Below are 13482 nucleotides of genomic sequence, written 5' to 3' on the forward strand. Positions count from 1 at the left end.
AGATGACCCATGATTCAGATCCGTATAAGAGAGTAGACAGCACTATGGCTCTGTAAACACTGATCTTTGTACTTTTCTTCAGGTGTTTATTTCGCCAAACTCTTTTATGAAGCTTACCGAAAGCACTATATACCTTTGCTAACCTGTTGTTTATCTCCCCGTCAATCTTACCATCTGAGGAGATGAGGCTACCTAGGTAATTAAACTGCTGGACTGATTTGGGCTCTGATTTGCCAATGGTGATATGGGGATGAAGGAAGACTTCCTGAGGTGCTGGTTGATGGAGAACTTCTGTCTTCTTTAAGCTGACTTCCAGCCCAAACAACTGGATGGCAAACCCCCCACATTAGAGATAAGTCCCAGTCATGTCCGCAGGCTTCAGCAGTGTTGCCATCCACCTTAGCAGTATCAGTGGTTGTTTCCCTCACCCTTTTATGGCAAGAAGCCTCCATTTAGTAAAATATTGTAACTCATATGTTTTCATACTTCTCCATGGTTTGCTGATGGCCATTTGTCGACACTTTCTCGCCTCATGATCAGCTGCCCCTTCCTTGTCATGTTGAAAGGGCTGCAGAGCATAAAGTCCCACTGTGTTGTTTCAGCTGCCATTCTGTTCATTCTGCCCAGTTCTTGGCTGGCGGAACCAAAGGAATTGGTCCATGAGCCAGAAACCATATTTTGAGATAAGCATCACAAGGATGGGGGAGTGTTGTGGGGCGGTCCTTTGCTCATGGCTGTGGAAGCTTGCAGCTGCCCATAAGATGGATGTGGCCTGGTGCTATACGTTTCCTCAGCCTTAGCCTTTACAGAAAGCTTTAAAGTGCTCTGGGTGAGGGACTATGGAGGGAGAAGACTGAACTGTGCTCTGGTCTGCATCCCTCTTACATATTCTTCTCTCTGGCTGCAGTTGTACAGCTTTTTCTGCCCCTTTTTAAAAATTTTATTCCAGAGCTGCTACCAAAACCACTGATGGGCTCAGCCTTGGCCATCAGCAGGTCCACCTTGGAGCCTATTCAAATAGGTTCTATCAGACATGGGGAGAAGCTTATAGCAGCTTCTCACAGAAGTCATCCCTGTAAACCTCCTCTCTGCCCCTTCCGAAACCTTACTATGCAAACCCAATGCACACTGAAGCAGTATTGCACTCAGCATGGGCAAGGTTGGATTTCATCATCCTCAAAAAGTACTCCAAGGAGGATATGTTGGGAAAGGCCTGTAATTAGCAGAAAGAGATTACAGATGCATCGTGTTTAACCACTGCTGCGTCTCAATGGGTAGGTCCATGGTATTTTCTGGTGGATTAATGTACAGGTCTCTACCAGTCTTCTCAAAGGCGTTTTCCATTTTCAGTAGAGCACCCAAACTTTTTCAGTCCACTTACTCCAAGCAAGGCACAGCAAAGAAACAGAAGTCTAGGACACCTGCCAATTTGTGGGGGTTTGACCCCCCACAAAAATCCAGCATCTCCTCCAGCCCTTTCCATGACTTACCTTTGCTCTTCTCCTTGTGCAGGGAGGCATAAGGGCAGTTTTGGGACACGTCTATCTCCGCCATCTGTAGGAGTCTCATGAACATGTGGGAGGTTATCTTGTCTGGAGTTCTTCTTTCATTCGACTGTTGAGAATGAGTCTAGTCCACATGCTTTCAAACACAACTGCACATTTTTCCTTAAGGGTGAAGGTATGCCTTTAAGGGGTGACAGAGCAGTGTGTCTCCCAGAAATTCTAGACACTGACATGCATAAATTTTTTTTCACACAGATACCTACAGAGGATCCATCCCAGCCAGGCCATGGCAGGAACTCACACTGAGGGCCAGAAGCACATGAAGTGGGAGTGGAGCTGAAAGTCATGCTACAAAGATGGGGGAGTGAGAAGTTGCAACATGCAGTGGGATAGGAGCTAAGCCAGGATCTACTTCAAGTAGCAGTGACCCTGGGCAGCAGTGTGATTCTGCACCCTACATCCACAGCTAGAAGCTAGGGATGCTCCCTGGATCAAATGAACACACATCAGGAGAGCAGGCACAGCCACTGCTGTGATGTAAGCTGCTTACTTCTCTCATCAGTGAAAAAGTGACAACAAAAGTGCCTTACATAACTAAGATAATAATCTTACAGTTGCTTTTTCTAAGAGATAATACTTCTTAAACCTTTTATTGCTCTTGTCTGTTTCTTCCAGACCCTTCAATTTGTTACCATCCATTATGTAAGGTGACCAAACCAGGCAGGCTACCATCACCTGCATCCTCACCTAAACCAAACACAGCAGAATAATTACCTCCAATTTCTTGCATATGACACTGCCATTAATACTTCCCAGAATCTGATTTTCTTTTCTGGCAAGTGTATCTTACCATTAATTCCTATTGGGTCTGACTCATCATTTAGTCATGTTCAATCAGTTTTTCCAATCAGAGTGATTTCATGCAACCTAATCAACAGATAGGAGCAGCTCCTTCTAGAAAAACCCTATTCTAAAAAAAAAAATTTAACTAGTCAATTATTTCATAGTATTTTATTACTTTGCCATTCTATTACTGAAGGAAAAAAGTTACATTTGTTCACTGAGTCTGGAGAAATGGATTTTATGAAGGATTTTCAATCTATAAACCACCCAGTGTTGGGAACCATAGATTACTTCTGAAAGATATGCAAAATGTAGGTAAAAAACAAAAGCCTGTTGTCAGTAAGGCTAACACAGGTGCGCATCTTCTCAGGCAACATATGTTGAGTGACCAATTAAAAAAGGCTGAAATTATTGTTTTTATTAAATTGCTGAGTATGTCTACTAGGTGGGTCACATGTTCTAGATAATCACTATCACTCAAATCTTCACATTTTTCTTTTAAGGCAATTAAATACACGCAGAAAAATTTTCAAAGGCAACTATTAAGTCTGCTAAGCTGTAGTGAAGAGTGTCTCTATATATGTAATATAAGTATTAAAAGAAGACTAATAGCATATTTACCAACTTGCATTCACAGATGCAAAGTTTTATAGATACAGGAGGTATAGGTATAGGTTGGGAAAGACAGCCCAAATTGCTTTAGATGAGTTGCTAACCATGGTAAATGTTCCCTTTATTGTCTTCGTTACCACAGTCACACTTCTCATTTGCAGTAGCATTTATCGAAGATAGATGAAGAAAATCACAGAATTAGAATGGTTTGGGTTGGAAAGGACCTTCATCTACTTACAACCCTCCTGACACAGGCAGGGACACCTTTGAAAAGTAGTTTGTAGTGTTCACTCGTTTATTTGGAGTTCACTCTTATTATGCCATCTCTTTCCTTCTATGAGTCCCTTTCTAAAGGAAATGACATAGAAATGTGGTAGTTTAGTGTAGGACTTCCTTGGTGACCAGTTTGTAACCAAGGAAGTGCCCAGATTTACCCAGTATTCCCTACGATTTTTACTTAAGCCAAGGTATAAGAAGAAAGGAGGAGAGGTCTTCACCCTCTCTTTCCTTCCGACGGCTTTGAGGTGCGGGTTTCCCTGCTGTTGAGTCTGTCGTGTTTGGGGAGTGAGGCCTGGTAAGGCCTTGCTGACCCTGGGAGACAGAGGTTGCCGGCAGTTGCTCCAGCGTGACTCTCCGTTGTCCCAAGGAGAGTATTAAGATATTCTTTTGCTAATTCTTTTAGTTGTTAGGTCTTGGGCTATTGATCGGGATATATATATATATATATATTTTATTTTGGTTTTGTTCGGTTTTTTTCCCTTCCCCCTTCCCTTTCCCTTTTCCTTTTGAAATTGTATATATATTTCAATTGTATATAACTGTAATATAAGTGTAAATATATTGCTTTATCTGTTTCTCTCTCATTTCAGTTCTCTTGGGTTTTTTTCCCTCTTCTTCCTTGGTTTGGGGGGGGAACGAGTCTTGTGGTGAGGTTTGGGGACTTGGCAGGGAGCCAGCTTCAAACCATATCAAGAAATTACATAGAAAAATGTCAGGTCTATCAATATGAGAAACTTCAGTATTGAGTCATCTAGCAATCAGTTCAAATATATAATTTATCCAGAAGAGGAAGAAAAATATATCTGTGCCATTAACTGTACTTATGGCAAAATGTAAAGCAAAAGGAACACATGACTCGGATTATAATTTGTAACCAAGCAGATAATTCAGAGTATGTCATTATAGTAATTCATCTCTTGCAGCACATCCAAAAGCACAAGCTGACTGTGACATCCTTCAGTAGTTCACGTTTTGCAAATATAATCTATATAATTACACAGATACACGTCATCATCACTGCTTTTTTCAAGATTGATCAGACTGGTCACATAAAAACACTTTTTTTCTACAAAATCATGAGTGCTACAGGACTTCCAGCACAATTTCTTGCAGTTAAAAAAAAAAAAACAAACTGAAAACATATGAGTTTTCTCAGGTTTATTTGTGTCTTTCAAAGCCAATTTTCCGTAAATATTTTGTGCCTGTTATAGTCTGTCACACCAGTTTCTGAACTTGAGACTGTGTTCTTTTAATGAAACTAATGTATTTTGAACAAGTTGCTTGTTACAGTAGTTATCTCCAGTCCCTAGTATGCAACACTGATGATGATGATGATGACATTTAGAATATTTTTTCCTACATGCTGAAGAACTCACTGATGCAAAGCAAAAAGAATACATTTAATACCTGTGTTTTTCTGCCTTGTATGCGTTGCCAACATACTGCTAATACACAACATTAAAGAAGGCCATTTTTGCAAGTGAACCTGGAAGGCATAAAAAGGTATCAATTAGTAGCAACTCATTTTCCCAAACTTTTGAAAGAAAATAAGCTTTTTAGTGACTTGCCTTAAACTCTGCTCATTACAAATTATTAGTATTATTTTAATTACATGAATGGCCTTTGCTTAAAAAATTCCCTCTGCTTTTTAATAACAAAGCTACAGGAAGATGCCAGTGTTGACTGATTGGAAGTGTTTATACTAGAGTCCACCAGGATCTGTTATTGCCCTAGTCACAGAACACAGCAGGCAATGCACTCAAGCAGTAAATACAACCCCAAAACCCTGCTGGGGAAATGAGCCTTTACCTGGCATAGTTCAGATTGTCCATTCTCAGTAGCACCCTATTACTTTTTATCATCTCTTTAGTTGTCTTATCAGCAAAGTTTTTAGTCTGTTGAAAAAGTATCAGCATATATATATATAGAGAGAGAGAGAGTTGTCATTGGGTGCCAGGGCAGTGTTCCCTGGAGAGCCAATCACCACTCGTTCGTTTCTGCTAAAAATCAGATATACACAGCACAGGAAGCTGTTGGCAGTTTCTGTTGGTGTCTGCTGTGTGTAGGTGGAGAAGGCCAGGGGGTGGCTGGGCTCCTTCTTCCCCCCTCCAGGGGGGAGAGGGGAGCCCTGCGGCCCCCCAGCTCTGCCTAGGCCAGAGTTAGAGACAGCATTGGAGTGAGTGTTTGTGAGGGACGCAACTCACGAACAACTGGTAAGCGAGAGAGAGAGAGAGAGACAGGCCTTGAGGCCAGGCCCTCTTCTTCTTTCCCCCTCTTCGCAGCCAGGATGCAGAAGGGGGCTGTTTTTCCCTTTCACTGTTTAGTGGGAGTGGTGCAAGGCTCAGCATTGAAGCAGAGCCAAGTGGATGGGCTGATAATGAAGCCGTTCAAGCAGCTCGGCGCTAGGGAAAAGAATCCCAGGCAAAATTGGAGATGGGCCAAAGGGCTCGGGAGTTGCCCTGCCGAGGTTTGACCAGGGGCAGCTGAAAACTGACTTGGAGGAATGAAGAATCCAAATGCCTACTGTGATAAGCTACACTACAGCAGCAGCAAACCGAGGTATGAGACCGAGAGGGAGAGATCACACAGCAGAAATGACACAGGACCGAGGAGAAAGGACTCAGAGCTACCTTCTTGGACTTCGGGAGGAAGGAAGGACTTCCACAAACAGCTGGAGCTTGGTGAGGGGTGAGCGTTTGGGTCACCAAACACTCCCACGAGAGAGAGACTGGTTACTTACCAGCCTTGAAAGGCTTTTCCTGGACTAAAGTTAAGAGAAGAAGCTTCAAAGGGACTGATAGAAGTGTAATATATATATATATATAGTTGCTTTTAGTTTGTACAGTATATTTATTTGTGTAAATAAATGTAAATACTTCCCCCTTCCCCTATAGGAGCCTCTTGCCTGAAAGTTTTCTCTTCGGTATTAGGATAAATTGTGGAAAGGGGTGGGGGAAGCCTGGAAATTGGATTTTGGATTTCTGATGTGGCTCAAACTGCCACAATAGTGCATTTCATTTTACTTTAAATCTTTTATGCAAATGGTGCTACAGTATCTAGAATTTTTAGCCCATATCTAAAGAATTCTGATTATAATTGGAGAATTCTATAGATTAATTTAGACGACACTCATTTAAGATATTGACCGAATTTTTGTCCTTTAGTATTACATTATGTCTCCTTGGATTACTTGTTTATAAACATAGCAGTCCCCAGTGACTGGATAAGAAGTCCCCAGTGGCTGGAACATGGGAAGGGTCACACCAATTTCCCCCCCACACCGTTAAATATGTTTTTCCAGCGGTGCTACCAGCATCACTGATTGGCTCAGTCTTGGCCAGTGGTGGGTCCATCTTGGAGCCGGCTGGCATTGACTCTGTCTGACACAAGGGAAGCTTCTGGCAGCTTCTCACAGAAGCCACCACTGTAGTCTCTCACAACCAAACCCTTGCCATGCAAACCCAATACACAACTGTCTGAACATCTTCAAAGATGAAAGTGTCTCATGTTGAACTCACTGCAATATGACACATATTTACAAGCTTAAAACAAGTCATGTAGCATCTATAGAAAAATGCTTATTTTTTAAACAAAGCATATTTTTAGGCATTAGATGTTCTCAGTGTCAAATTCTCATATCCTGGATGAAAGCAAGAGCTTAGGCAGACACATGTGTTAGGGAGAAATAATAATTTCTCAACAATGCTGCTATTGAAGTGCTTCCTTAGGTTTCCCTGGGAACGTGAAGACAAACCTCCTTTGTATATATTTCAGGAAGATATGTGCCTGTTGTCCATCCAAGGTCCTGTACCTTTGCAGGGGATTGATGCTATGTGCCCTGATTTGCAGGACAAGGACTAGTGCTGCCAACAAGCTTGATCGTATGAAGGGTACCTTATTTCACTGCTTTATCTTGGAAACTTTAAGAAAAATTTTAAACTAATAGGCTAGAACAACAACCAGTGGAGCAAAGACAGGTCTGTCCTCTCAGTGGTGAGTGCAGGCTGCAGACTGTACTTGCTGGGATCCCTAAACTGGAAAGCAACCTGATTATTTCACTGCTGAAGGCAAAAGAGGGAGTCAGTTCACTTCACGCTTGAAGGATTCCACAGATCCAGCCCCTTAGGTCAAAAAATTGCATCTCTGCCAGTTTCACTGAGTGAGAAAGGATGCTAACAGCAAAAGGTTTGAAAAAGAGACTTCTGATGGTGATACCTTCCCCTGCAGATACTGAAGTATTTGAATGGACAAAGGTCTCTTGAGTGGCCATAGGGCCTGCAAAACCTGTGTCCAACTATATATCACCTTCAGTCAGCTGTAAAACTAGTTACTAGCCACTTTACAAAGTCTTCAGACCTCTTCCTATGGGGTCCATGGTGTTTGGACACCCCTTGTCCCCTAAATCCAGACAGTTCTGCTGGGTCCTGTGGGATAGGCTTTGACAGGTGGGACATGGAGGGTAGGTTTAGCTGGAGTTCCCTCTAACGGGTGAATTCTCAGAAGGGACCCATAGGGCACCTGCCAACCTGTTTCCAGCCCAGCCCCTGACAGCCCAACAGTAGAGTTTAGCCATATTTGGTGGGCTCCTGAACTCACATGGTCTCCCATGGGTGGGTTGCTTCTCTAGCTGCCTGAGGAGACAAATATGCACAGTTCGAGGAAGTGCCATTCAGTGTCTCTTCTCAGCACCAACCATAAGCACACGATAAAGGTTCTCCCACTAGGGCAAATGTTACAGCCCTGGTGAGCTGAGTTCTGCTCTATGTTCACAGTGTCACCAACTGCTTTCAGACCAGGAGACTTTTCCACCTGGTGGGTTAGAAAGCATCTGCTGCCCCTGGACGAGGAGATGTTTGAAGAGATGAATCATGTCTAACTCTTCTATAACATATAACACACTTCTGGCCTTAGCTCTCCTCTGAAGAATTTCTTCAAGCTCTGTTCCATGACACAGAAAGCCCAGTCAGCTTGAGCCAGGCCATGCATAAACCTTTGTAGGGCATTGGACCTCTTCTCAGGTCCTTCTACTGCTATTAGGCTTGTCCAGGCCTCATATAAGGTTGTGACTACATCTTTCCTCTTCCATACTTCTCTCTGCTCTTCTTCTGGGATTCAGAAATACTGATTCATATCCCTTTGGACATGTTCGAAGTCATTCCACTAGTCTTTTGTCTCTAAGTAACTTGAGCACTAAATAACTCACAGTTTCCTCATTTTTAATATGTTCTTTCAATCTGTTTCTTTTTTTACTGGTTCCTCTTTAGAACCATAGGTGCTAGGTGCTAGATCTGCTTCTCAGCTCCCAAAATCAAGGACAGCCTTTTGTTTCAAGCTACCGTCTCTATGAGGAAATCAGCGATGGCAATGTCTAGCTTAGAGAAAAGACGTCTCTAACAGATCTGTAAAGCTCGCCATTAGAAACCTTCATAGTTTTTGTCAACTGGAGATCTAGACAGTGCTGCAGACAATTATTTTCTCTACCTGGTTGTGTTTCATGCCCACTGACAGACACATTCTCCATGAATCTGTCTGTTCTCTGTGAATTTATTTAAATTTTGGACTGACCACTGTTCTTCGACAATAATCTCCTTAATTTAGCAAGATATTCCATGAAAAAGCTTTTGGTTTGGGCCTCATAATGTCACTGCCTGTCACTGAGTTCTTCTGCTGTGATGAATAAACATTACCTATTCTCCTTTTTCATAGCATAAAAGATTTTATAGACTTCTACACTGAACTGGACTTACTGTTCTCCTATAGAAACCTTTCCATGTGTTTTTATTGTATTGACTCAAATCCAACACTTTTTCTTTTATCACTTGTGGGTCTTAGGACCCATGAAATCTGGGTAAATGTAACACATATGATGCAGGACCAGAAAGAACCTATCTCCTATGGGGACCAGACATTCCATGAATCTTCACTTGCCCAGAAAGGGTCTCCTCTCCTTCTTGCATTTCAGCAGTGCCTGTCCACTGTCATTAACTTGGGCTTTATTTTTTTTCTATTTTTTTTCCAGTTATAGATTTTCTTTAATTTTCTACCTCCCTTTTTACATCTTCTGACTAAAACATACAAGGTAAAACCTAAAACATATCTTTTTTGGTCAGTGGCTTAGGAAAAGACTTATGCATAAATGGTCTGGCAACTCTAGTAATTATTATGAGACCATCTGCTGGTAAACATATATATATAAATTCACCCTAGATAATTGTAAAGAGATACTTATAACCTTTCCAAGTATTAAACAGGCTGACACCAAGTGGATAACCAAAGGACTAGAGGACATACAGCTACTAGTCAAGAGGTGATCCCTCATCATCTTGCATTCCATTAAAATAGTTTGCAAGTTGTTTAACACTTGATAGCTCAGAGTAAAGTTTATTACGTTTATTGTCAGATTTTACCTTTCCTGTTTAGGATTGGTTTTGCATACAGTGATTATTTATGATAGAAATAGTGCTACTGCCCAGGTCTGAGGGATTTGTTAGGGTTCTTTAGGCAACAGGCCCAGAGTTTTTAATTTCCACTTAAAGGTTAGTATTGTGTTCCAGAAAATATACAGAAGAGAACATTTCATAAATCAACACTTGCATACATGACAGAATAAGTTGAGTGACAATTTTTAAAAGGCATCATTTAGTCTATGAACTCTTCTAAAACAGAAAACTTTTTTTTTTATTTCAGAAGTGAAGACTATAATTTCAGTAAAAGATCAAAATGCTTGAATTTTCATACCAAATTTCTATTAGCATTCAATGTCCTAGGAAAGAGTTTAATGGCCTCTTCAACTCTGTAGTAATTTGAGTCCATTAGTGTAATAAGCAGGGATTAAAAGCAGAAACAAAGAGATCATTAACCATGAAAGTTAAACACATCTGTTCATATTCAATCATTAAAATGACAAATATTTAATCACTAAGAAACGTAGATCTTAGTATAAAAAGATTCAGTATCAAATCAGTTCCATGTAATGTTCTGTCAAACTAACATATTGCACAGAGGAGGAATTTTAAAGAAGTTTCCATCTTAGATGCAAAGCAAAAGTCTTAGTACAGTTACACCTATCAGGTACTGCAAAGGAACCTTATGGGTCTGCAGTGCTGCCATCATTGCTTCTAATCAAAACCACAAATTCAAAAGAGCCCATTAAGCTGGTGCATCATCCTACTGTGCTCAAAAAGTAGGAAAAAGCTGATGCCCTGGGTGCAGTCCCTGAAGTTACAAGCTGTTTGTGCACCACAAAAGACATTGATTTGCCTGTGATGTGGGGGAGCCTATTCCACCTACTTCTGGGACCAACAGCTCCTAAACTGATCCTTTCAACTTGGTAGAAACAGTACCCCCCAGCTTCTGTGAAACCCCAAACCCTTTACAGGAATGAAGTACCAAAAAAATGCTTTTAATTTTGCTATTCCTTGAGGATAGTGTACTCAGTGCTCCCCTTTCCCCTTGGGGCTATATGTAAATGGATGAGGTTGTAGAAAACATTAAATGAGGGTTTTTGTAGAAAAACTGAGGGTTTGTGCTTAATCCCAAAACTGTAATCAAAGATACAAAAGGGAAAAAATAACAAAATACCTAATTAGATCCTCTCTGAAGCTTGTCCCTAATCCTTCTTTAATCCAATTTTTTGTTTCAGCATGTGTCACAGTAACTTCTACTGAGAGTCCAAGCAAATTCTTAGCATCACTTCACAGAACTAGCTCTTTTACAATTTACAGTTTCTCAGTCATTAGCCAGTCAGTCCTGTGTCTTAACTGCTCCCTTTTCCCTTCAATCTTCTCCCCAGGGCTACTTATAACAGTTTGTTATCACTCTTTCTCCATCTGAGGTGGATTATGGTTCTCTCTTAAATTCGCATATTTCCTGGCTCTGTTATCTAGGGCAAATCTGTATTTAGCAAGATAAATCCTTTATTAATTAATTAATAATCAACTAATATCTAGAGAAACAATTATTAAATCCTAGAAAAAGATATTTCTGTTTCTTTTCCCTGTAAACTTTGGAGCTGAACTCCATCCATCTCCCACTCCTTGGGATTTTTAGTGAATTTAATCTTTTGTTGTAAGTAGAAAAGGCCACCAGGCTGGAAGGGGTACATTAATTAAGAATACAACATTATAAAGGCTGTTAAATTCACATGTTAAGCAAATAGTTTGAGAAGTCCTTAATGTAATTTTAGTCTATGACCACATTAGCAAGACACCAAACTCGAGACACAGGCTTAATAAAAGTTTCTGGAAATCTGAAACTCTCTTGTTCTTTACCTTTTTAATTTCCTTACCTTTTCATGCCAGCAATTTTAGGAAACTCTATTACAGAATGGGAAAGTCATCTTCATTAAAATTATTCTGAATATTAGATTTATTTATTCTAATTTAAATTCTGAAGGGTTTTTCCCATTGCATCAGGTGCTTCGCAAATGTTAAAGAGGGCAATAAAATAAAAACTGTTTATCGTAATTAGCTCAAAGTAGTCACTCCTCAATTCCTAACATCTGACCGGCTGTATCTCTGAGGCCTGATGGCATGAAACAGAATTCATCACTCAGCTGGGCACCGAAGTTCAAAGCTGGAGACCTTCTGCTATTGTACTCTTGAGTGAACTGTCATTCACAGCATAGAAATTCATCTGTCCACAGAGGAGAGTAATCCTCACTTTTAAAGTGATGCCTCTCTCTTCTTTAAGTAGGTGTCTGAATAAGTGCTCATTTCTTTCCATTGAAAGTATAAGGAGCTCACAGTCTCTCACTGAGGTGTAGGCATCTATACATTTGATGTCTGAAGCTTCATTTCCAGGTAAGTGGTGATGGTTGTCTTGGCTTCCCTTCATTGGGCAGCATCTCTTTGGAAAGAGGTAATTGCCTGACATTGCCCGTTGATTAAAGATGCTAAGAGAAAAGTATCATCCATGTCAAAAAACCTAACCATTCTGTTAGCTAAAGGAATGAATGACAAGGTTGATGTACCTCCATTTTGAAACACATTGTGACTATAGTCACCTAAGAAGTTTGTTAGATAAACAATGAGAATTTCAACCTTTACAAAGCTCACTATGACTTCAGGGAACAGCAGTCACTTGTTTGTTTGTCTCACCACTCTTCTATCTGTCTCTGGTCACCCTTGCTCCCAGATGCACTACATGGAATCTCTTGTTCCTGGAAACAAAAAGCATATGAAATCTTATTAGATTATGTTTACATGAATTTTCCAGTTCAGCAATGCATATCCAAGTACCTTGGATAATTCAGATAAGTGCCCATACTAAAATCTAAATTAAAACAAATCTAAAATTGCTTTGGAGGGTTATCTGTCATTAGATGGATATGCAACCAAAGGAAATAACACAGGAAGCCATAATAAATACAAATATCCACTGTTAATTTTATTACATTTCTGCTCTTTTTAGCCTCAGACAACTCTGTAGTAGTCTGATGTACCACATCTGTATTCTTGTCTATCATCTCTCTTTAAAGAATGTCAATAACAGAAAAGGGCAAACAGCTCAAAACACAGAAGGTGAACATGTTTTGGGAACATATTTTCCAATTTCTTTTTTTTTTTTTTCACTTTAAAATGTCAGTCCACTGAAGAAGGCACTTTTTGTGATTTTAAAAGACCTATCCCTTTATAAAAACTCTACAGTGATAAGGAGGATAGGACTCACAAGGATGTTGTTGTGCAATCCCAGTTATCATAAAATCATAGAATCATAAAAAGGTTAGGGTTGGAAGGGACCTCAAAGGTGATCTAGCTCCAATTCCTCTGCCATGGGCAGGGACACCTTCCACTAGACCAGCTTGCTCAAAGCACCATCCAACCTGGCCTTGAACACTTCCACGGATGGAACCCCCACAGCTTCTCAGGGAAACATGTCCCAGGGCCTCATCACCCTCAGAGTGAAGAATTTCTTCCTAATATCTAATCTAAACCCACCCTCCTTCAGTTTAAAGACATTTCCCCTTGTCCTATCACTTCATGTCGTTGTAAAACATCCCCCTGCAGCTTTTTTGTAGGCCCCCTTGAAGTGCTGGAAGGTTGATCTAAGGTGACCCCAAAACCTTCTCTCCATGTTGAACAGCTCCAACTCTCTCACTCTTTCCTCACAGGAGAAGTGCTCCAGCCCTCTGGTCATCTCCGTGACCCTCCTCTGGACTTATTTCAACAGGTGCATGTCCTTATGTTGGAGGACCAAGAAATGAACAGCATCCAGACATCTCTCAAATTGGCCTCTCTCAAGT

This window comes from Manacus vitellinus, unplaced genomic scaffold, assembly GCF_001715985.3.
Source record: "Manacus vitellinus isolate BGI_N305 unplaced genomic scaffold, ASM171598v3 scaffold_2_pilon, whole genome shotgun sequence".
NCBI classification, from domain to species: Eukaryota; Metazoa; Chordata; class Aves; order Passeriformes; family Pipridae; genus Manacus; species Manacus vitellinus.